General features: G+C 43.4%; 2 long non-coding RNA genes across 4 annotated transcripts; one reads left to right on the top strand and one right to left on the bottom strand.

Moving 5' to 3' along the window:
- Positions 1-87: 87 nt before the first annotated feature.
- On the top strand, positions 88-23,700 carry LOC134163287 (uncharacterized). Of its 3 annotated transcripts, none has more exons than XR_009964675.1 (4): positions 88-179; positions 529-823; positions 7,550-7,650; positions 23,564-23,700. It is a non-coding gene; the product is annotated as an uncharacterized LOC134163287 (long non-coding RNA). The 3 variants fall into 3 exon arrangements; XR_009964673.1 differs by having other exon boundaries at positions 7,550-7,657; XR_009964674.1 differs by lacking the exon at positions 23,564-23,700 and adding an exon at positions 17,920-18,001 and having other exon boundaries at positions 7,550-7,657.
- On the bottom strand, positions 14,935-22,466 carry LOC134163288 (uncharacterized). Its single transcript, XR_009964676.1, has 4 exons — positions 21,980-22,466; positions 17,887-19,224; positions 17,779-17,856; positions 14,935-15,149 (listed from the first exon to the last, which is right to left on the bottom strand). It is a non-coding gene; the product is annotated as an uncharacterized LOC134163288 (long non-coding RNA).

Below are 23,700 nucleotides of genomic sequence, written 5' to 3'. Positions count from 1 at the left end.
CGGCGGTTGAGCGGCCAGCGGCCACCGGGCTCCCCCTAGGGGCGGCGGGGAGCGGGCGGCGGCGTCGCGGGGAGACCGGCCTCAGGGGGGCTGCCTCGGCTCGGCCCGGCAGCTCCCGCGGTGGGGTGCGGGAAGCGCGGCCACCGCTGCACCCGCGGAGTAGCTAATGGTCGTTCCAGGTGCGGGTCCTCAAGGAGGGGATCCGTGCCTCCCGCAGGAGGGTTAGTGCCCACCAGGAAAGCAAGGTGGCAGCCGGGGGCTGGCACTGAGATCCATCGGCACAGGGGGTCGGGAGTCTCATGGCTGCTCTTTCAAACCAGGGCGGTCACTCCCTGATTCAGCGTGTGTTATAGCAGTCATAATAATAATACTAAATTCAGCAGTGATCATTGCATGGCCATCCCCCTTTGAAAGGCAGAAGGCTCTGGAATAACGTTAGCTACCTCAAACCACAGCTACCAACACATGGGGCCCATTAGCTCAAATATGATTTCCCCTGAAAAGCTGGTTAATCCAGTCTTCCTGCAGGCAAATTTAGATCGTCGTGCACTTTGCACGCCTGTGAAGTGCAGGATCGGGGCTCTGCGGCCGTGCTGCCATTGAAGATAATGGACAAAAAAGGCCGACCTTCTGTTGTGTGTACCGTGGTGACTCGTCAAGCGCTGGAAGCATGCCGCAGCTCTCAATCTTCGCCTCAGCCAGTGCAGTGCAAAGGAGACACAAGCCTCTGCAGAAAAAAAGGGTATCTGCGACCCATTGTTCGTGTGTTTGAGAGCATCAGGAAGCTGCTTACCACAGGAATCAGTCGCAGTTATAAGCATTGGTGGGTGCCGAAAAGCTTGAAGAGTAGGCTTCATCTTAGAATATATCTACATTGTAAATACATAAAGAAGAAAAGATTTGTTGTCTGACAGGCTGCTCGTGAGGTTTCAGGCTGTTATAAGCTGCTGCAGTTTGCTCCAGTCCCATGAATGTGGCACTTCAAAGCATGCCTCAAGAGTTTTCTGATAGGTGAATTTCTAGTTACCAGTGAAGCCCTGTCTATTCAGGCCTTGAAGACTGAGCACTAGGTCTGGAATTAGCATGGTGGGGGAAGAGGAAGGGCCCTAAGAGCCAGCAAAAATTACACCCCTTGCTTTTATTCATGCTGTAGAGAGTACTACCACGTCTGCTCTGAATAACGTCTGTGTTGCCTCAGACTTCAAGTCCCATTACAGGTGATTACAATAATCAAGAGATAACAAATTCACGAATCATCCTACCCAAGTCCTTGTATGAAAGAAAGGGCATCATTTCCGACAGACTGGATGTGGAAAAATTAATTTCCTGGCATCCAAACACAAGAACAGCCATGCTGGTTGAGACAAGTCCATCCAGTCCAATAGCCTGTCTCAAACAACAGCTGATGCCTGGGGAACAGCATAAGAGAGGGGTAAGCACGCAGTGATAGTTCCCTGGCATGCTGTCCCAAACTCCAGCAAGCTGCAGCTCAGGGACTTCCCTGAGACAGATGTGGTATCTTTAAATTTAATAGCCCTTGATGGATTTTTGCTTCCATGAATTTGTGTAATTGCTTTTTGAACTCATATCAATTTTTGACATTGCAGCATCCTGTGACAATTAGTGGCACGCTCCAAAAAAGCAGGGTGTAAAAGAAGAGCCCTTATTTTGTTTGTTTTGAACAGGCCACCTAATAATTTTATCTGATGCTCCTAGCTCTCTTGTTATGAGAGTCAATTACAATCATTCCCTATTTGCCTTCTTGGTGCCATTCATTATTTTGTAGACTTCTTTCGCATCCCACTCACATTTTCAGTTTTCAGACAGATACTTCTAATCTATTTTGAAATCCCAATACAATAGCCATCCCACATCCTGGACTTTCCTCTGGCTCCATCATTACTGTTTTTGAGCTAGTGGGCTTGAACGTCAGGATGTAGGCATATCAGATGCATTTATACGAGGACATAGCAGTGTTTTCAGTTTTGTTCCTTCCATACTAAATCCTAAAATTTTATTTGCCTTTTTGAATGCAGCTGGGGATGGATCTGGCATTTTCGTAAATATATCTAGATTTCATAGCACTTCAAGGATTTAATCTCTGAGATCTAACAGCTAGTCCAGTACCCTTGGCTCTGTATGTAAAGTTGTCTGTTTTGCTCATTATAGTACACATATCTACACTGAAATTCCTCCTTCATTTTATCACCCGATTACTCAGTATCATGAGATGGTGTTTTTGTCATGTGTCATGTTTTTACTACCATAAATAATACCGTGTCACCCACAAGTTTGCTACCTTGCTGTTCATCCCCTTTCTAGAGTATGAGTCCAGCAGATGGATTTGATACCTACTTAGAATTCTAGGAAAACCAGTGGGGTGCTGGGGAGGGAGGAAGTAGTGGGTACCTTGACTACTTTTTCTCTTTCCATCAGCACAGATTACATCTCACCTAGATTTGGATTGAGCCAGCTGCTCCTCAGGGAGGTCCTGAGAGGCTCTCTTTGACCCTGCAGCATATTTGGAGTGATGCTGGTGAAGGCTGGCTGGCATGAAGGCCAGCTGTTAAGCTGACATAACCAATTTACACTAGCTGAGGATCTGGCCAAAGACATGGAGTCCCAAGTGCTAGTCAGCCCATCACAGCAATGGGGACATCTGACACAGTAGTGCAGTGGCCTCAGCTGGACACTGTGGTGGAGGCAGATGGGATGGACTGAGTGGAGCCTTCAGGGCAATCCTGGGTTGAGGGCAAACCTGTGGAGGCAGCGCCCATCCTTTTGCCCACCTGGTGGTGGTATCATCATACCTTCCACCACACAAGACCTGACAGGTATGCTTATTATTAATAACGAGCGAGGCTTTTGGAAGCAGGCCTCATGCTTTCTCGCTGGTTGCCCGTGCTGAGTGAAGCTGGTCAGAACATGCTGCGAGCGGTACTCATGCAGCCAGAGCTGTCCCCGGTGCATCCCCATTCCAGCATGTCAGCCAAGCATTTAAGACACCTGCTTCTTTTCGTTCCTGTGCTGGCCATGGACTAATAGGGACAAACAGGAAGAGGACCTAGCAGAATGCAGAAAATAATCATCCTGTGCCAAAAGGGAATGTATGATCAAAACTACAATGGGCAGGCAAGCAGTGAGGCAGTGACCCGAGGCAGCGCAATGTGTCAGGAAGAGAGAGCAGCAGCCCAGGGACAGCAACAGCCCAGAGCCTCAATTTGTAATGACTGTGTGGACCACATGCCAAAAAGTCTCTCCCCACCTCCTTGCTCCAGGGAGCTCTCCTAATGTTCTTAGCCGCTTGGACATCATGAGAAAAAGAGCCTGCATGTTTCTAACACACAACCTAAGGCATCTGCTCAAGCAGAGAAGCACTGCCGAACCTGCCTCTAATGCAGAGTGCTCTAAACACCTGTGAGTCAGATGATGGGAAATTCTCCCTGTCCTCACAAGTGCAGATGACTTTGAACCTTCTGGGCATTTTAGCAGTTTACCATCTGCACATATAACCTTTTTTTCTGAGCACATGGAAGTCTTGTAGGAGGATGTTAAATCCAGGAACCAAAATAAGGAATCATGTTTACACCTGCTACATCTGTTCAAGAATTTCCAGCCTCTATTGCGCTTTTGACTTTCCCATTCCCCCTCCTCCTCCCTCCTGTTTGGTCAAATGCCACCATGTGAAAAACAATCCTGTATTTTTCCCCTAAGTTTCACAGACTTTCTATCAAATCTTGTGAAAACTTAGCAAATGAAATAAGCTGTGAAATGGTCTAGCTATAGAAGCAAGTGCTGCCTGCAGTATCTCTTGCTTATCCAGGATTGTCTGGATACTGGGATTGATTGTGAAGAAAAATGGGACTAACTACCAGAAATATGGTGATTTTAGTTTTTTTAAACTAGAATAAAAATGAACAGTCAAGCCATTTCTGATACAGATAAAATCTTCCTGCAGGCCAGGTGCAATAAAACAATTTAATAAAAAATAGAATTATAGCACACAAAAAAATCAACACAAAGAACAACATCATCTTTGTTAGCAGATGCCCCAGTCAATAGTAACTGGTTTGTTATAGAAAACACACTAGTATCTGCTGTCAGAGGTGATCTGTTTTGCTGAAAGAATTACCTATATGATTACACCTACCACAGAATCAGAGCCATAGATATGAAACATTTATGAAAAGGAGAAAAGCTGCTTGACTTGTTGGGAGTGATAGCAAAATAGTTTCTGCTGAGCAGAATTCAAAGGAGATTCCTTTTCCTTATTTTTACCAAATTTTATGTTAAGATTGTTATTGGAAATATTATACAATATTTCTCAGTGAAGCAAGTGCTTTCATTAAAATTATTTCCAGAGTAAATTTTTATAAATTTTATAAACAATCAAATTAGAATGTTGATAAGATGAGGCAAAATAGAGCAAGAGATGCAAAAAAAAATATTGGATAAATTCAGACATTTTTCTCTGAGTAATCTATTTTTGATAATGGCTTTTCTCTTGGAAGATTTACACTGGCTTTGTGACTACATGAGCTGGATTATTAATAATATGGGCAAGTTGGCAGTACTGGGAAAAATCCTCTGCTCCCCATCATTTCCCAATAAAGCACAGTTAATGGAAGAAAAATGCTTTCATGGGTCAGCAGGTAACTAAAGGAAGTACCATGTAGTGATTGTGGCATTTGGTGTTATGATAGGGCCTCTGTTCCTTTGAATTGCAGCGTGATGCTTATGTGACACATACTTTCTAAACAGCAAGAGAAATTAACAATATTAAGGTCAATATAGGACATATTTGGGAAGGGCTGAGGCAAGTCCTGTGGTCCTAACTCAGGCAAATTCTCACTGACAGGTCTTGGCCAATACAATCTGCAGGTGTCCACTTTCTTTCAGCATTTAGCACAGTATTCAACCAGAAGAAAACAGTTCAGTAATTCATTAGGATATGATCATGCCGGGCTGGTTACTAATTGTTCAAAATACCATTGGAGGCACTCCAGGATGCTGCACAGCACTCCACAGCTGGCAGCCATGGTACACAGGCGGGTATGCCACCCAAATAGAGCTGAATAGCATGGGAGCCGGGGGAGGAAAGCAAAAATTCCTTGCTTCCAAGCCCATGGGAACCTTCCTGTGCTGTGAGCAGGGAGCTGCAGGTGCAGAGGGCTGCAGGCAGGATGAGTGCAACACGCAACCCCACTGTCTCGTGCCGAAGAGAAATGTTAGTGGCAAAATAATTTTACTCCTGGCTGTCAAGTGGGAACTGCGGGGTTCCTCTCCTAACAATGAAAGGCAGACAACTGTGCATTAACAGCCCTGCCGGTGCACAAAGTGGCCTAGCCTGTTATTAAACTGTACAGCTAAAGCTGTTGTTCTCCACTTAGCTGAAAGTGAGTTACCATATTGCAGGTCCCCCAAGACATTCCCTACCCTTGACATATCCTCTCCCTCACATGAGTGGTAATGACTGGGATCAGATCCCTCAAGCTTCTGCCTGGGCTGCTTTACCTTGCTTTAGAGCAGCTTCTTTGAATAGAGAGAGCTGGTCTTTTGTTCCCCCCTTCTCTCTGCTTCCCCCCAACACACGCCCCAGCCTTTATTCCTGAAATACTTTTGTGGTTGTAAGGATCTTTCTCTGCAACAAATACAGCCAAGATAACTCAGTTGTCCTCTAAAGCAGGTTGCAGGTGGGGTTCCCATGCATAGCATAGGTTGAATTTTAAATGTATGCAAATAAGCATGAGTGTGCTTGACCCCGTAGCACAGAAGCATGAAAGCATGAGGATTTACTCACTGACAGTTTTTTCATGCACTTTTAAGTTCACATTTTCAAATTTGGCTCTGGAACTAAGAGAACTGTAGTAATAACAAGATTTCAACATCCTGGGAAATTTCACAGCCATACTGAGTAAAGACTTGTGCCTAAAAAGCTGTACAAAGAAGATGTAGATGTATTTTGTTACACACACATTCCTGGTTTGTTTTTTTCTAAGGAAAAGATCTGCTTAGTATTAATCTCACTTCCTCAGGATAGACTGGATGGCCTTCACACATAGTGCCGTAACAGATAAAATCAGTCCTTTCCCTCACAGCCTTTCTCTGTCACTGCTTGGCTTTGCTTGTATTGTGTGTATCTAGTCTTGATCTGTCGCTTTCTCCAAGGCCAGAAAAGTAAACTCATCCTCCTGACTCATAGCTCCAGATGGATTCAAGCTCAAACACGCTGTCCCCCTGGAATTTGGCATATGTAGGTTTATATGCCCTAATCAATCAGGCTGATTTCAGTTAATCCTAATCGTCCTATTAGGGTTCCCAGATAGCAACAACAGCAGCTAGAAATCCCCAAGCAGCCTAATTGACTTCATCTAATTACATTCCTTCTTGAGATTTCCATTAAACTACCCCCTGAATTCATTACAGTGGTTGGCTGTAGGTTTTTAGGACTTCTTCAAAAACATATGGGATGGCTCGGTTCTAGGCAGCCAAAGTAGTTACTATATATATAAGACCTTGCCACCTCCACATAGTAGCTATTTGTCAGTCGTCCTGCTTTAGCATATATCAGATGTGCCGTCTAATCACTGTGGGAGATACCAGTTTTGACTTCTGGCACTTAGGCTCATTTCTGCCATGTGCTGCCTGTGGTTCTTTCCTTGTAGCACTGAATGAACCACACAAGTCAGAGACTGCCAGCTCCTATTAACCTTTCACATAAAGGATTTATAGATATGTCTCATTATAAGGTAAGGAGCTGACATTCATCTCAAAAGCAGTTTGCCTGGAAAAGAATGCTCTTTTGTCAGTATTTACCTTCCTCTGTGCTCTTTCTGTGGTAGTAAATTGTAAACTGCTCAGCCAGGATGGCATTTGTCATAGTGAGGTTTCTTTAGCTAATTTGATCATTTCTTCCATTAAAGTAATGCTCTGGCTTCCCAAATGTTGCTAAGCTTTCAGTTCCTGACATTTGCAAAATGCAGTAATATAGCCCTTAAACAAGGCATGGCTATCTTTCACCCTTGGAACTTAAAAGAGAGAACTTCTGGGGCAAGGATAAAATTGTTGAGCCCAGGCTGGTTTCTTCTGTACATGCAAATGAGAGCAGCTTCCATGAAACCCGGGAAGGCTGGAAGCACAGGATCCTTTTCATAGGTGATTCCACACACAGTATGCATGCATATCAATGCTTTGAATGGAGTTCACTTAAGAATGAAAACAAAATACACAGTACACGCTGGAAGACAGGCACTTTGACAACTGTCAGGCTGGAAAGTGCTTTATATGTAAGACAAGTCGTTGTGTTCAGTCTGTTTGGAAACTGATGCCACTGCTCGCTTTTATGGACAGTTCCTCTAGGTGGAATGACACCAAAATCATTCACACAGAAACTGCCAGACTGATGTCAGTAAGACAGCTGAGTGTTCAGGTTCATTGGAAGGAATACAATACTTTCACTAAAATAAAACCTTTGACCATGCACAGAGGAAGCAGGTCGGAAAGGAACATACTAGTGCCAGATATTTACTCTTGCATCTCTGCTTCACAGAGGGTGTGTTCCCTTTCAAGGCAGAGTCAAGGACAGTCAAGAACTTCTGTGTGAATAACACCTGATTGCTGCAGAAAACAACCGTACTTAAGACAAACAGTGTATGTGGTGAGTTTAACTAAGTTTAAGACTTTGTACATCACAAAGTGATAAAGTGATGATGGGGGAAGATTATATTTTACAAAAATATTGATGTTTATACTAGATTAATGGCTGTTTGCCTGTAGAGACAAACAGTGAACCCAGTATCTATCCAAGGTCAGGCTGTGTCCGCATTGCAGACACAATAAGTAACTAGAAAGTTTTGTGCACAAGGATTTGGCCTAAATTGGTATTTCTAAGAGCTGGCTAAGGTTGCTAATTACTTCTCTGAATAACTTTGAACTGACGCTTCCTGAATCATTTTCATTCCAGGGGGATTAGTAAATCTTTTTAGTAAAAGGAACACACAACAAAACTTATAAAATGCAGTTACAAAAACTTCCTGTAATAACTGAATGTCAGTTTGGGGCTACTTTTCTTGCTTTTCTTGTTCTCTTTAGGCACTAACATATAAAAGGAAGCTGGGGATGGGAGGAGGGGAAGAAGTAGGAAGGAGGGGGGAGAAAAGGCCAAAAGCAAAGAGAATACAAACTAGGACTGAAGAAAACCTTAAGTGCCTTCTCAGAATTGGAGACAACAGTGACTTTATCAGAGATGCAGACAGTACTTTGTAGGCACTGGGAGAATCAAAGGTCTTCCACTCACCAGAAACACTGGCTGAGGCTCTTTGTATTGTTTCAAGCAAACACAGGCAGGCTTTCTACAAGTGCAGTATACAGTTGGATGCAACTTAACCTTATGTAAAACACTTGACTCCTTATATTAAATATTATGCTTTCCAGATTATTTACATGACACAAACAAGGGAGGGTCTCAGTGATTTTGGGGGGTCACTTTTAGACTCTTTGGGAAAGCACACCTTTGCTGTGTGGCTTGGTTTTAAATTTTAAACATTCTGACTTCAGTCCAGAAAAGTCTGAGCTGACATGTTTCTCCTGCTGATATGCAGAAATTCCACATCCTGAACTTCTTCCTTTTCATCAAATGATCAAATGATGTGGTCTAACCCATCTTTTGTCCCTCCTGCTAAAGTACAGAACCACACAGAAGAATGGAAAACATGCAAATAAAAAAAGCTCCTGAAATTGTGAGGAGCAGAAGTGGATTATGCTAACTCAGGTAACACTTCTTTTGAAGCACTTAGACACTGATTTCGTAGAATCATAGAACAGTTAGGGTTGGAAAGGACCTTAAGATCATCTAGTTCCAACCCCCCTGCCATGGGCAGGGACACCTCACACTAAACCGTGTCACCCAAGGCCCTGTCCAGCCTGGCCTTGAAAAATTTGTTCATCCAGTCACAATTTCCACCTCTCTCTGTGGGTGTGGACAGGTGTCTATTTGCCTGTTCTCAGAAAGAAATCTCTGAAAATGTTACACAAAGAATCTGCTCAGTAGGGCTGAAAGCTTCTCAGTGTTTGCTTGGGATTTTTAAGAGCATGTTATTTGTAGGCCCCTGGTACTCAGTTGGGCATAGCTTTTGGGGTCCAAAGCCACATTAGGCAGAAGTGCTTAGACGCTGTGGGAAGCCTCCAGATTTCATCATCCATACTATCTCCTGCTGGTACCAGGACAAGTTCTCTACCTGTTTCTGGTTCACCACTCACAGCTGTGCCTACACTCACAAATGCAACATAGCTGCCGACCTGCATGTGGGGAACAGCTGGCTCCCCAGGAAGCCCACGGAAGTCAAGGGGAGGACAACATTAGTGAACGACAGACTACGGGGAGGTCCCCAAAGTGCACTTTTGTTCATCTAGTTAGCCATCAATTTCACCGGCTCAGCGTGTTGGCTGACAGCTCCCTGAGGTTTATGAAAAACAGGAGGGCACATTGATGCTTTCTGTTGCGCCAACTGGGACAACCGGAAAATGGTGACATTCCCAATTTCATGGATACAGTACTGTCTTCCTTCCCTTACAAACAAAAGGGCTGCATTTTTTTTGCTCACAGTAATGCTGAGCATGTCACAATCTAAGGAGGCTAGAGATAGGAAATGGCTTATTCTGGGGGAGAAGCCAGTGCTTTCTAGGAGAGGGGTGGGAAGCTGGGATGCCTTATATATCTGACAGTGGGTGCTCAGTGTGATTTTGAGATCCAGGGTGGTTCTGCTGAGGAGGCCAGGTCTGGGGGTGGGCATATCCTCAGTGCTCTCAGACCAGCTGACCAAAATCCTTCGGTGTGAAAATTAATCCTTAGCATTTCCTTCAGTGGGACTGTCTGTGCACAAATGGCCTGTGTGAGGGATAAAGGTGGACCCTACAATATCTCTTCCTTTGCCTGTCATATATTTTCTTTACTGAGACAAGCAAGATGAAAGAAAAAATCTCCTGTTCCTGCAACGTGAGCTCAGGCAAAGTTGATCTCACTGTGAGAAAGCATTAGCTTCTTAATTTGTGCTATTGAAACTGTCTGTGGACTTCCATTTGGTTGGGAAAGGAACTCCAAAGTAAAACAACTGCCATGCAGGGGAGGCTGCAGATGGCTCAGTAGTAACACACATACTGTACACCTGCACATGTTTGGCACAGAAGGGTTTGAGTGCAGATTTGTGAGCTAGCCAAGGGAAGACAGATTTATTTTTTTGAGGAGGCGGGAAGATCAGATCACCTCCAGGTGCTACCCTGATAAACACAGAGAATAACTCACCAGTCCTCTACAGTTCTTCTCTGATCAACTTTATCCTTGAGATAGGAATTAGAGGGACAGATATGTTATCTGGGAAGTTGTCCAGATTAATTTACAAGGAAGTTAGATACTCAGCATAGGCCTGCTGTAAATAGGTTATTGGGGGTTGGTTTCTTCTCCCCCTTTTTTTTTTTTGAGGGAGGAGCGTGTTTGTTGTTTGTAACAGTATCATAGGCAGTTGGGACACCAGACACAGCTCAAGCTCCCCAGTTCTTTCGTAACTGCAGATTTTGGGACCTGGATGTAGTTTATTAATAGGCAAACCTCTCTTCATTTTGCTTTTTAGGTCTGCTCTGCAAAATGAAATTCAAAGAGATTTTGTAAAATAACCAAACACTCAACCCCCCTTTATTTCATTCAGAAAAAGTCCTCCTCCAAAAGTCTGTGTTAGGGAGGAAGCTCTGAGGGTATTTTGCACTAGCTCCAGGAGGCTGAGTTCAGCCTGCAGTACAGAGAACAGCAGCAGGTGTCCTGCAGCTCCTACCCAGAGCCCAGCAGTCAGCAGCAGAAAATGGGAGGTCAGCAAGAACAGCGTGAAATGCTCATCCATATTTCTTCGTGCCATGTACCTCTCAGCTACCATGCAGCCCACAGTCCTAGCTGGCTGTACTTTTTAAGGCAGGTATAGCCCAGCTTACTTAGGTTGGACATATCACCGTGGGGGGCATCACAGTCCCTGAGCTACCTTGCTTGGAGCAAGTACTGCTACACGGCACTGAGCTGTTCCACCTGGGTGTGCCCTTCCTTAAAACCTTCTGGAGTTTCTGCCCTGTAAAACAGAAAGGTCTTGAGAGAGGTGCATGCAGAAGGAGAAAGATAAGAAATGCTCATCATTGCTCCTGTTGTTTCAACTAAAGCCCACAGGCAACATGTCTGGGGGTGGAGCAAAGCCCTTTCTTTACAAGGTGGTCATAGCAGTTCAATGTTGTTTTTAAAACCAGTGATTAAACTAGTGTAAACCACTGTGTGGTTGCTGTCACTTCAATTTAGCATTGGCTGGTATGGATGACAGCTTGCATCGATTCTTGTCTGTCTAATCTAAATTGATACAAGCCTGATTTCAAATGAACTAAGCCTGTCTGAAGAGTGTTATGCACTTTTTTAAGCTCATGAATTTAAAAGAAAACCTTTGACCAAAAGGCTGCAGGTTTTTCACAAAGACAAAACTCACAGCTCAATACTGATTTTGACAGTTCTCTCATTAACCTTCACTGCAGACAGCTGAGGAAAGTTATTTAGGGAGCAAATGGTCAATACTTTGCCTAAGTAAATATATAACACAGACAACCTAGAAAGAGATACTTATTTTGCGTGACAGCAAGAAGAATGAGAAATGATAAGCCAGAGAATTCATCTAGAATACTTTCTTCGTTCTAAGTAAGCTTCTCTATAGACAAAATGAACACCAAAGTAAGCCTAATGCTACATGAAAAGGCAAAGACATTACTTCTGTCCTCTTTTTTGGACTGTTCTTAAACTCTTCAGAGCACCCAGTTCTTTCTCCTTTCAGCTGAGCAGGACAGACTGCTGATCTCACCCAGCACTGTCACATATCTGGGGCTGAAGGAACCATGCAGTGTTGAACCATATGAACAGAACTAAAGGAGAAAAGGACAGAGGAAGCAAACAGGAAATGCAAACACAGAGGACCAGAAGAGTGAGACTGCAGAGAAAGACTTCTCAAGGGTTTGATTGGCAGCTGGTGTGCTTGGACAACTAGGACAAAAAGCTGTGGTGTACACACAGTTCATGTTGTATGCAGTGCTTTTCTGCCAGTGTTCAGGCAGTGCCTGACACAGGCCTCTGAGCGTAAGCAGTTGTGTGTGCACTCCTTCCACATTTTGGGACAGCCGGAAGCAAGTGCCTCCAGCCCAGAAGCAGTGTAGCCAAGTCAGCTTGGGTTCAGCACTATGCTATTCATCCAGCTTGATAGAGGAGATAGATTACTCCAAGCCTAGCTCTCCACCGCACCTTGCTGTGGTGACTATGCAGACGTACAGGGCAATATCCTCTATGGGATGCAACACATGCAATTGCAGGCACTGGCTCTCAGCAAAATATTTCACCTGCTTCATCTCCTCCTGAAAAGCAGGAGGACTGCTACATGCATGCGCCTGTGCAGAAGGGAGAGCCAGCCAATTCAAAGTCACATGGGTATGCTTTTTAAAGAAAAGTAACAAAGTTCACTTCTCTTCACAATTATTTTTAATATTTTTCTTTCCAAGCTCTCATTGCATGTGTTGGCTTAAGATCACATAATGCAAAACTTTCAAATTGTTCGTAATGCTCAGGCTTCCATGGACCTTTATCAAGCACAGCCAGGTAAAATCCAACAACAAGCAGGAAAGAAATGTCAGAAAACATATGATGTTTGCATACCTTAAAATTCCATTGGGGAGAGGGAAAAATAAACTAACAAGTGCAAACAGCAGACCTTCCTGTTCACCGTAGCTGTGTTCCAGCAGACTGGTAGTTCTCACAGCTTCAAGAAGGCTATGTTAACCTGACACAGAAAATGGCTACCATTTCCAGGTGCCAAACTGCAACCGTCCTTGCGGTTTGACAACCAGAAGCACAGTGCTTAGTTAAAACAGACAACTTTGCTCCAGCCTGGCAGAAGTGATAAAATACATAATGAAACTTCAGAGTGAGCTACTCTCTCTCTCCTACTCCCCTTTTTTGCTATATTTTTCCTCTGGTGGGTTGAGGTACCCAGTTGGAAATCCCAAAATAGAGGAAATCCAGGCAGAAGAGCCTATCCAGAAGCCTGCTGTTTCACTCGATCAGCAAAGCTTTGCCTCTGGGCTGAGATGTAAAAGTTCTTGGGGTTTTGCACTCCTCCCCCGCAAAGCTTGGCCTGGTTTGTAGTTTTGGAATAAATATGGAAAAAAGAGCCTGTCCCTTTAATGCAGAGGAAGTGAGAAGGGCAAAACTGTTCCCAAGAAGTCAGTAAAAGTGGTAATGCCTATTAATGATTGCAGCAGAGTGTTTTTCAGTTGCCCTATTAAAGGAGCTCTTTGTCCTAATAAATACCAACGAAAAAGCTTGCTCTCAGAGCACCTTCCCTGTACTTTATTTATAATGAGCCTTCTAATGAGTACATAGTGTTTATGCTTCCTTGAGAGACTCATCACTCCCTCTCTCAGTCTGTTATTTAACATACAGTACTCCATGAAGGTGTCCCACTTCATCCCCAAAGCCTCCCCAACCCCTCCCACACACAAACGTTCGTGTAACTGTTTCAAGGGCATATGCAACTGTGAAGGAAAAGTGAGCACTGGAAAAGAAGCAGACATCCCAAATGTTACGCCCTGCAGAGCAGGAAGAGGAGCAGGCAACCCAAATTGTCAGTATGGCAACGTAGGCCCACCAAGGACAGCTCTAAAGCAGTTCCTACATGTCTTCTATCAGGAGTGTTCTTCCATTGGTACTTAAACAGGTCATAACCTGTCTGTAACATTGGTAAAATACCTGGTAAACCAGAGTAATTTGATTGTGTCAGCTGGGTGTCCTAGCCCTTAGTAGCTACTACTGACAACAAGACCTAAGAGTGCTCAGCCACTGAGATTCATAGGTGTCTTCCGCTGGTAACAATATGATAAAGCAAACCTGTTCCTCTTTGATGCCTAGTTTTAGGGGGATTGTTGAAATAAAGAGCTCACTTGTCAAGCAGCATTTTTGCCAAAGCTCCTCATGGCTACAATTTGCCATGGCACATTCTGTATCTGGCTGTGTGATTCTGTATGTGTGTGACATGAGTTGAATTAATAACTCTGTGAGGCTTTATGTGGTTTTCTCTTGCCATTTGAAGTCATGCCTTGAGACTGGGGGATCCTACATGAGACAACCCTAATGTGATCTTGTGAAAGAACAGAAGTAATTTATGTTACCAGGGTGCCTGAGAAAAAAAGGGAGACTATTACAGGGTTGTTCCATTGCCTCAGGCCAGGAGATACACTCTGAAGACTCTCTTTTATTCTGTGTTTTTCTTTTAAGCTTTGAAGCTAAGAATAAAAGGGTTTCCCGTCCTTAAGCATATCAGTTACCTATCCTCTTTCTAAGCCTCTGCAATACCTGTTTCCACAGGAAACCAAAATTAGGCAGAAGAAGATTACATAAGGAGATTTGGTATCAGTGTTTGACATTGACTCTTTTATTTGCTGTCCATCATAAACAGAACCCCATAAGCATAAAATAATAACAGCAGTAGTCTTTGTGGTATCTAGCACATTGGCATTTAGAAAGTCAAAGTTGTGTTTGGGATTAAGAAATTAATGGAAATAAAAGGGCTCTTTGATCTGGAAGCATAAAAGAAAGATGCTCCTCAAAAAATATTTTTCAGTGCTTCATGCAAGCAAGCAGACTGATGATTCACTTCATCTTGTTTGGAGGGTGCTTCATTATGTAGCTGAGCCCCAGTGGCAAGGGACGATGGACTCCTGGTCCTCTCACACCTCATCTTGGGCTTTGAAAACTGCACTGATCAGGAGAAAGATAGTTCCTAATCAAACTGGGGTGTCCTGTGTAGCAAAGGCTTGAACCTTTTGTTCTCCTGGAAATGAAGCAGCACTGGGAGCACTGAAGCAGCACTGCTTCTGGGAAAGATTTGAGCACAGGCTTGAACCCTTCAGAAAGTGTACAGCCAATTTCTAAACAAGCCAGAACTTCCACACTCTGTTCACATTCAGCTTCAGATGTGACACAACTCAATAATCTATCCTGGAGATGACAAAAACCATCTGATCCTTGTCTGGACCATGTTTCCAAGCAAGCAGAAGAGAAAATGCTCTGAGGAACAGATGATACCTTGCTGAGAAAATAAAAATATGTCTATGAAGCATCTGTACTCCCAGTGTCTGTTCACCCACTCTATCTCTTCAACTTTTCTTTGGATGAAGAAGAAACAAAACACCAGAGAGCTCACCTGCAGAGAAGGGAAGATACATTTCAGCCTTTCTTATCAGAGAATGGGACAGTATACCCAAATTTTTGTGAAGGACATCCAGAGGATTCAGCAAGGTGTGAGGGAGCAATCACAACTATAAACCTCAAAACACGGCCACCGTCAGAGCTCCAGTGGATTTTTCAAACTTAAACTGTGCGCCTGCTTTTAATAGCTGGCAATTATTGCTGACTCAGAGACCATAAGGATGAAATTAGAAATAAGATGCACCTTCAGCCTTGATCTGGGACCTTTCTTTCTCATTTTTTGAGAGTTGTGATGCCCAGAGAGGTTTGGATTATACCCACTGCTGTATGAAATGATGACTCCAGGACAGCACTTGAGGGGCTTCAGTCCCTTTCCCTTAGGAAGCCAAGTGTGGTGAACAAGGCCCTGTGTGCTTTGAGAGATCCCAAACTGTTTTACTTAATGATATCATAGACAGGCGGATATTACAGTGTGCAAATAAGTACACTTAAAGCAAAGTGTGTTTCCTATTCACTTTACAGTCAGGCATATCTAAGGGTCTAAGCCTTGTCATTAGGTTAGGCCACTTTCTAGTATACATTGCACAACAAGGAGTTGTGCATTACCTTCAGAGCCCACTAAAAATCCACAAGCCCATTTCTGTAATAGAAGACACTAAGAATTTCAACAGAAGTAAAAATGTGCTCTAAACCAGTGGCAGAACAGCACTTGAGCATAATACATGTACAGAAAATGTGTATATTTAATGTATGTATATATCTACTGATTTATTTAACCATAAATCATATAAATTGGTTATAAGACTTTCCTCAAGAACATAGCTAATGTTTTGGTTGGTCATTATAAACAGCATTTGATCTTAGGCGTGTGCATACACACATGTATGTTTTTGTGTGTAATGACACATTCTGAATCATTGAAACGATGGGCAAGTCTTCTACCTCCCAGCGTTTCCCCACAGCATGTTATCTCACAGTTTCATGAAACTTGCCAAGTCCTTCGATACTTGTATACTAGTTATTCTTTCATTACAAATACATCACTTACAGCTAATGATTAGTTCGTATGAGTGAAGACTGTAACCAGTACCTAGCTCCCAGAATAGCAAGAAAAATTACTTTTGTGGGCTGTTTTAATATGATGACATTTACAGTCTCTGCCCAGGAAGATCTGAATTATTAGTAAGGCTAAATGCATGAAAGAAGGAAGCTTGGATTATCTTCACTGAGCAGATCATGTGTTCACAACAGCAGAAGGGTGCTGCTTTCTTACAGCAGCTTTACCAAATGTCCAGTGAATCTTGTACACAGTAAATAAAGTTCTTGCTTTTAAAGATGGTGCTGGGAGGAGTTTATTCTCTCTGGCAATTGAACATCAACTGTTCCAACTTATCAAAAGAGAAAAGCTGTTTTAATTGCTGTACTACCCAGAAGAAAAACATTCATTTTAGTATCCATTTTTATCTACAGTGTTCTTCAGGCCAAGATAAACCTTTTTCCATCTAACTGCTACCAGAGGTTGTTTTTTTTCCAACAATTAATTTCCATCTGTTTCATCACCTAAGCAAGGACTCAGTAGTCTATTTTTTTTTTTAAGGCATGGGTTTTGGCAATGCCTTTCATTTTGTCTGGGTTTTGTATGAAACAATACTTTCTGTAGTTCCTCTGGAAAGAGGAGAAAGTAGTGGGAAACGGGTGGAAAGGACACATCGCCAATTTGATTTTGTTCTGTTGATTAGAAGCACTAGAAGTAACTATTCCAACTCTGTCTCACTGTTTGTTTCTGCTGTTAGGGTGCTTGAGTGATAAGGAAGAGTTCTTTTCTCCTCCTCCTCCTATCTGGCTGAAAGGGTTGTATTTAAATAATGGTTCCCTTAGTCCTGTCTGTTCTGCAAGTTGATGCTAAAGTGGTTGCTTCTTTATTGTTAAAGTAGATAATAATTTTTAAATGCAGAGCTTTCACAGCAGGCAGCTGAATGGCTGGACAGATGGCTGGGTTGTTATTTGGGAGTCCCTGAGCTAGCAACTCCTTAGTCATCAAGGTTCTCCAATTATTGTCATCTCCCACTTACATGTGTCTCCATTGATTCATATCAATATCACAAAGGACCATTTTTTGGATTTAACCCTAACAAACAACAATGGCAGAAATGTACGGAAATAGCAATTTATGATAGCCGGAAGTGGCCCCTATCATTGGAACTAAGATTAGCTATTGCTTTTGTTGTTGTAGGTTCAGCAGTTCACAGTAAATGGCATTCAGCATTGATGACAAAAAGAAAAAAAAATCAGATATTTTAACAGCAAGGCATTAGTACAGACTTCTAAAAACAAGACTGTCAGGGAACAACTTCTTAATCTCATTTGAATTCAAATGCAGCTTTACACGTGTTGGTTACATATGGTTTTTCACATTAAGATGTAAAGTTTATACAAATACAAGGTGTGAATGGTTCCCCTGAGTGCTGATGACAAATATTCCAGTATCAACACTTAGCTGTTAAGCTTACCTTAAAACTTGTTGGAGTGGTAAGCTTCTGGTAATTTCTCTGCCAGCATTAGACAGGAAACAGTGGAGCTTCTGTGTACTTCTCACAGATACTAACTGGAGCTCAGACCATGTATGAACTATCCTTCTCCTGCTGTTCCAGCTGGCTGATAATTCATGATTAAAGATCCACAACATGCGAAGTCAGAGCCCAGAATCATTGAAGGAAGTTGAATAAATAAAAAGGCCTTGGAAGTCATGTGAGTAGACAGCAACAGTCTTAATTCAAAGGAACCATTAAAGTCAATTAATCCTTCTTGACTGGGACTATAGCTGCAGATTATTTTTTTTTTAATATATAGTCTGTCAGGAAGAAGATTTCCAACAAGACTCCAATAAAATAAATTGCAAAAGAAGAGAAAAGAAGAAAATAAAAAAATAACATCCCTACTTTTAAAGGTCTCCTAGATATCTTGATATTTCACTAATGGGTGTAGCAGAGATACTAGAATGCCCAGTTTCCACAGATGATAACTTTATCTGGCATAGTCATCACAGTGATCTCAGACCAGACAAGGAGAATAAACAATTGAGCTAATAAGGCTTTTCCTTCTGCAATTTCTTTAACTCCTGGTGATCTGTAACACTTCTGTGGAAATGATGGAGACTTTTTAGTAATGGAAACCTAAGTCAGTTTTGTTAGTGAAAACCTGGGGGATTTTAGCCAGAATCAGAAGAACACAAATTAATTCTCTGTATCAGATTTCATTACAGGAAAGATTATGGAATTTTTCACAGTGGAATCTGAAGGAATGAGTCTGAGCAAATGTTTAATATCAAAATGTCAGTAGAAGAGGTTTTAAAATACATCATAACAATTAATAGTAAATCCCTACATTCATGTGGTGTTACCCAAAAGTTCAGAAGAAAATAAAATATTGAAAACTGGTCTCCATCTCAGACATACAGAAAGTGGCAGAAGTGATACCACTATTTGAAAAATGGTTCTGGAACAGAGGTGGTCCAGAAAACTAGACACAATTTGTTTGGTTTCCAGACCAGATATACTACTTGCAACTAAGAACATAATATATTTACACATGGATAAATTCAATATAATGGCACAGTCAACAAAGCTTTTGAGGAAGGAAGTCACACCACCAAAATCTATGAATGTTGACAGAGGATAAACAGATGGAAAAGGGTGACCACACTGGTACAGTTTACTTGCATATCCAAAAGTTTTTTATGAAGTCTTATAGCAAAAGATGAGATTTTCATGTGGGGTGGTAAATTGGTATAAGATAAGAAGCAAAGGACTATAGGACATGAAGGTGCATAGGACTTGCTGAGGTGCATCTGTGGATCCCCAGGGAACTAGAAGATGAAGTTGCTAAGCCACTATCCATCATATTTGAGAAGTGGTGGCAGTCCAGTGAAGTTCCCACTGACTGGGGAAAAAAAAATGCTAGGAGGATTAGCCAGGTTAATAACTGGTTAAAAGGGTGGTGTCATAGTCAGGGGTTTGGGTGCCTTGAACACGGGACCCAAGTTTGTAGGCCAGGTCTAGTGGGGGCTGGTGGAGCTGGTCTGATAAAGAAGGGAAAGAGCAGTTTTGGTAGGAGGCTTGCTAGATTGGTCAAGGAGGCTTTAAACTAGGTGTGTTGGGGGAGGTGGGCATCATTCCATCCCAACACACCCAGTCAGTTGCCAGAACCTATAATAAATGCTTGGAGCAATGTTGATATATCCCAGCCGCTCCAGCCAATGAGCCGGCTTCATTTGGAGCTCAGCTCAGGTGCCTCTAAACAAATGCCCGTAGCATGGGGAACAAACAAGAGGAATTAGAGATGTGTGCATGTCTGCGGGGTATGATATAATAGGCATCACAGAAACATGGTGGGATGGCTCCTATGACTGGAGTGTTGGAATGGAAGGTTACAGGCTCTTTAGGAAAGACAGGCCTGGCAGGTGGGGAGGGGGAGTTGCCCTTTATGTTAGGGATAGGCTGGAGAGTATGGAACTCTGTCTGGGGACAGGTGAGCAGTCCACAGAGAGTTTGTGGGTCAGGGTTAAAGGGAATATAGCTATGGGAGACATTACTGTGGGGATCTGTTACAGGCTGCCTGATCAAGAGGAACCTGCGGATGAAGCACTCCATAGACAGATAGGAAAAGCCTCACGCTCGCAGGCCCTTGTTCTCATGGGGCACTTCAACCACCCTGACATCTGCTGGAGAGACGGTACGGCCTGGCACAAGCAATCCAGGAGGTTCCTCAGTTGTGTGGAAGACAACTTCCTTCTGCAAGTAATAGAGGAACCAACAAGGAGAGGTGCCATGCTTGACCTCATGCTGGGAGGGGCTCATTGGAAATGTGATGCTCCAGGGCAGCCTTGGATGCAGCAATCATGAGATGGTCGAATTCGAGATCCTCAAGACAGTGAGAAGAGCATGCAGTGAGTTCACTGCCCTGGATTTCAAAAGAGCAGACTTTGGCCTCCTCAGGAACCTGCTTAGTAAGGTTCCATAGGATATAGCCCTAGAGGGCAGGGGCGCCCAAGACTCTTGATTGATATTCAGCTCTGACCGCACCACCCAAGTCTTGGAAGGCAGACACAGGGACTGTGAGAATGAAGACCTTAGGCCAGCTGTAGGAGAGGATCTGGTTTGAGACCATCATAAAAACCTGAATGTGCACAAGTCCATGGGACCTGATGAAATCCATCCGCGGGTCCTGAAGGAACTGGCAAATGAAGTTGCTAAGCCACTGTCCATCATATTTGAGAAATCATGACAGTCAGGTGAAGTTCCCGATGACTGGAAAAAGGGAAATATAACCCCCATTTTCAAGAAGGGGAAAATGGATGACCCAGGGAATTACAGACCAGTCAGTCTCACCTCTGTGCCTGGCAAAATCTTGGGGCAGATCTTTCTGGAAGGCACGCTAAGGCACCTGAAAATCAACAAGGTGCTTGGTGACAGCCAGCATGGCTTCACTAAGGGGAAATCCTGCCTGACCAATTTGGTGGCCTTCTATGATGGGGCTACAGAACTGATGAACAGGGGTAGAGCAGTTGATGTCATCTGCCTGGACTTGTGCAAAGTATTCGACACTGTCCCACATGACATCCTTGTCTCTAAATTGGAGAGGCATCAATTTGAAGGGTGGACCACTCGGTGGATAAAGAACTGGCTGGATGGCTGCACACAAAGAGTTGTGGTCAATGGCTCAATGTCCGGCTGGAGACCAGAAACAAGTTGTATTTAACATCTTTGTCGCTGACATGGACAGTGGGATTGAGTGCGCCCTCAGCAAGTTTGCCGGTGACACCAAGCTGTGTAGTTCCGTTGATACATTGGAGGGAAGGAATCCAGAGGGACCTTGGCACGCTTGTGAGGTGGGCTGATGCCATCCTTATGAAGTTTAACCATGACAAGTGCAAGGTCCTACACCTGGGTTGGAGCAATCCCAGGCACAGCTACAGGTTGGACAGAGAAGAGATTCAGAGCAGCCCTGTGGAGAAGGACTTGGGGGTGCTAGTTGATGAGAAAATGAACATGAGCCGGCTTCAGTGTGTGCTCGCAGCTCAGAAAGCCAACCGTATCCTGGGCTGCATTAAAAGGAGCGTGACCAGCAGGTTGAAGGAGGTGATCCTGCCCCTCTACTCTGCTCTCCTGAGACCTCACTTGGAGTATTGTGTGCAGTTCTGGTGTCCTCACCATAAAAAGGACATGGAACTGTTGGAACAAGTCTAGAGGAGGCCAGGAGGATGATCAGGGGACTGGAGCACCTCCCATATGAAGACAGGCTGAGAAAGTTAGGGCTGTTCAGCCTGGAGAAGAGAGGGCTGCGTGGAGACCTCATAGCAGCCTTCCAGTATCTGAAGGGGGGCTATAGGGATGCTGGAGAGGGACTCTTCATTAGGGACTGTAGTGATAGGACAAGGGGTAATGGGTTCAAACTTAAACAGGGGAAGTTTAGATTGGTTATAAGGAAGAAATTCTTTCCTGTTAGGGTGGTGAGGCACTGGAATGGGTTGCCCAAGGAAGTTGTGAATGCTCCATCCCTGGTGGTGTTCAAGGCCAGGCTGGACAGAGCCTTGGGTGACATGGTTTAGTGTGAGGTGTCCCTGCCCATGGCAGGGGGTTGGAACTAGATGATCTTCAGGTCCTTTCCAACCATAACTATTCTATGATTCTATGACTGGAAAAAGGGAAACACAACCCCCATTTTTAAAAAGGGAAAAAGGGAAGACCCAGGGAACTATAGGCCAGGCAGTCTCACCTTGGTGCCTATCAAGACCATGGAGCAGATTCTCCTGGAAATTAAGCTAAGACACATGGAAAATAAGATGATTGGTGACAGCCAACATGGCTTCACTAAGGGCAAATCATGCCTGACAAATTTGGTGGCCTTCCACAACAGAGTTACACCATTGGTGGATAAGGAGTGTGACCAGCAGGTCAAAGGAGGTGTTCCTGCCCCTCTACTATGTTCTTGTGAGACCCCACCTGGAATACTGCGTCCAGCTCTGGGGCCCCCAACACAAGAAGGACATGGGCCTGTTAGAGTGAGTCCAGAGGAAGTCCACAAATATGATGAGAGGGGTGGAGAACCTCTTCTATGGAGACAGGCTAACAATTGGGCTTGTTCAGCCTGGAGAAGAGAAGGCGCCAGGGAGACCTTAGAGCAGCCTTCCAATACTTAAAAAAAAAAGTCTCCAGCCTACAAGAAAGAGGGACTTTTTACAAGGGCATGTAGGGACAGAACAAGGGAGAATGACTTTAAACTGACAGGAGATTTATATGAAATACAAGGAGTAAGTTCTTTACTGGGAGGTGGTGAGACACTAGAACAGGCTATCCAGAGAAGTTGTGGATGCTCCACCCTTGGAAGTGTTCAAGGCCAAGTTGGATGGGGCTTTGAGCAACCTGGTCTAGTGGGAGGTGTCCCTGCTCATGGTAGGAGGGCTGGAACTAGGTGATGTTTAAGGTCCTTTCCAACACAAACCATTCTGTGATTCTATGACCAATTTTCACAGTGGAGGGAAGTTTAGTGGAATAACACAGTGATGTGTACTGGGATTATATAAATAAAATAAGATTAAAAACTGGGTAAATAATGAAGTATGCTGATGATACTCAATAATTCAAGATAACAAAAATGCAATTTGTCTGCAAAGAATTCAGAAATATCTCATGATATTGAGCAACTGGATAATACCAGGGCAAAGTAAATTTAATTCTGACACTTGTGAAATATCATTGCTGTGGTTTAAGCCCAGGACAATCATGCGTTAATAAAATAACATCTATGTGTATTCACATATACACAGTGTTATAGCTGAGTTCTTGGTGTTATGTGGACAAGGCTCTGAAAATATCAATTCAGTGGCTATCATCTGCCAAAGCAGTGTATAAAGTGTTAGGAATCAGTAGGAAAGAAATCAAGGGTAAAAAAGAAAACATCATTGTGCCATTGTATAAATGTTTTGTGTTGCTCCAACCACCACAAAGAGGAATTAGTAGATTGAGGTGAAGTGCAGAGCAGGTAACTGGGATAACTGAGGTTTAGGTAAAGCTTCCATACAGGAAAAATAAGGTCGCATCTACTTTAGAAGGTAATTAGGTGCTGAAGGCTGAACTGACAGATCAAAGCAATTGATGCTGAGAGCTCTACAACTGAAGGGAAATCATTTCAGGCTAGATTTAGTTCAGTCACCTGGGCTGAATGTCCTTACTACACATGGGGTCCAAAGCTGACTGTGGAACCAGTCATTGATTTAGACCCTTCTGTTTCTGGTAGGACTTGTAACATGTTTACAGCAACCCTGAAGCACAGGTTTTAGTTTGGTACAGCCAGAAGCAACCAAGAAATGAATAGTAAATTAAAGTAATTGCTTCAGACCTCACATTGAATAAAAATGCCAATGTAGATAAGGA

This window comes from Pezoporus occidentalis, unplaced genomic scaffold, assembly GCF_034315485.1.
Source record: "Pezoporus occidentalis ecotype Australia unplaced genomic scaffold, CSIRO_AGI_Poc_V1 ctg2, whole genome shotgun sequence".
NCBI lineage: Eukaryota > Metazoa > Chordata > Aves > Psittaciformes > Psittacidae > Pezoporus > Pezoporus occidentalis.
The sequence above is the reverse complement of the archived record's forward strand: the minus strand, read 5'-3'. Positions and strand labels throughout refer to the sequence as shown.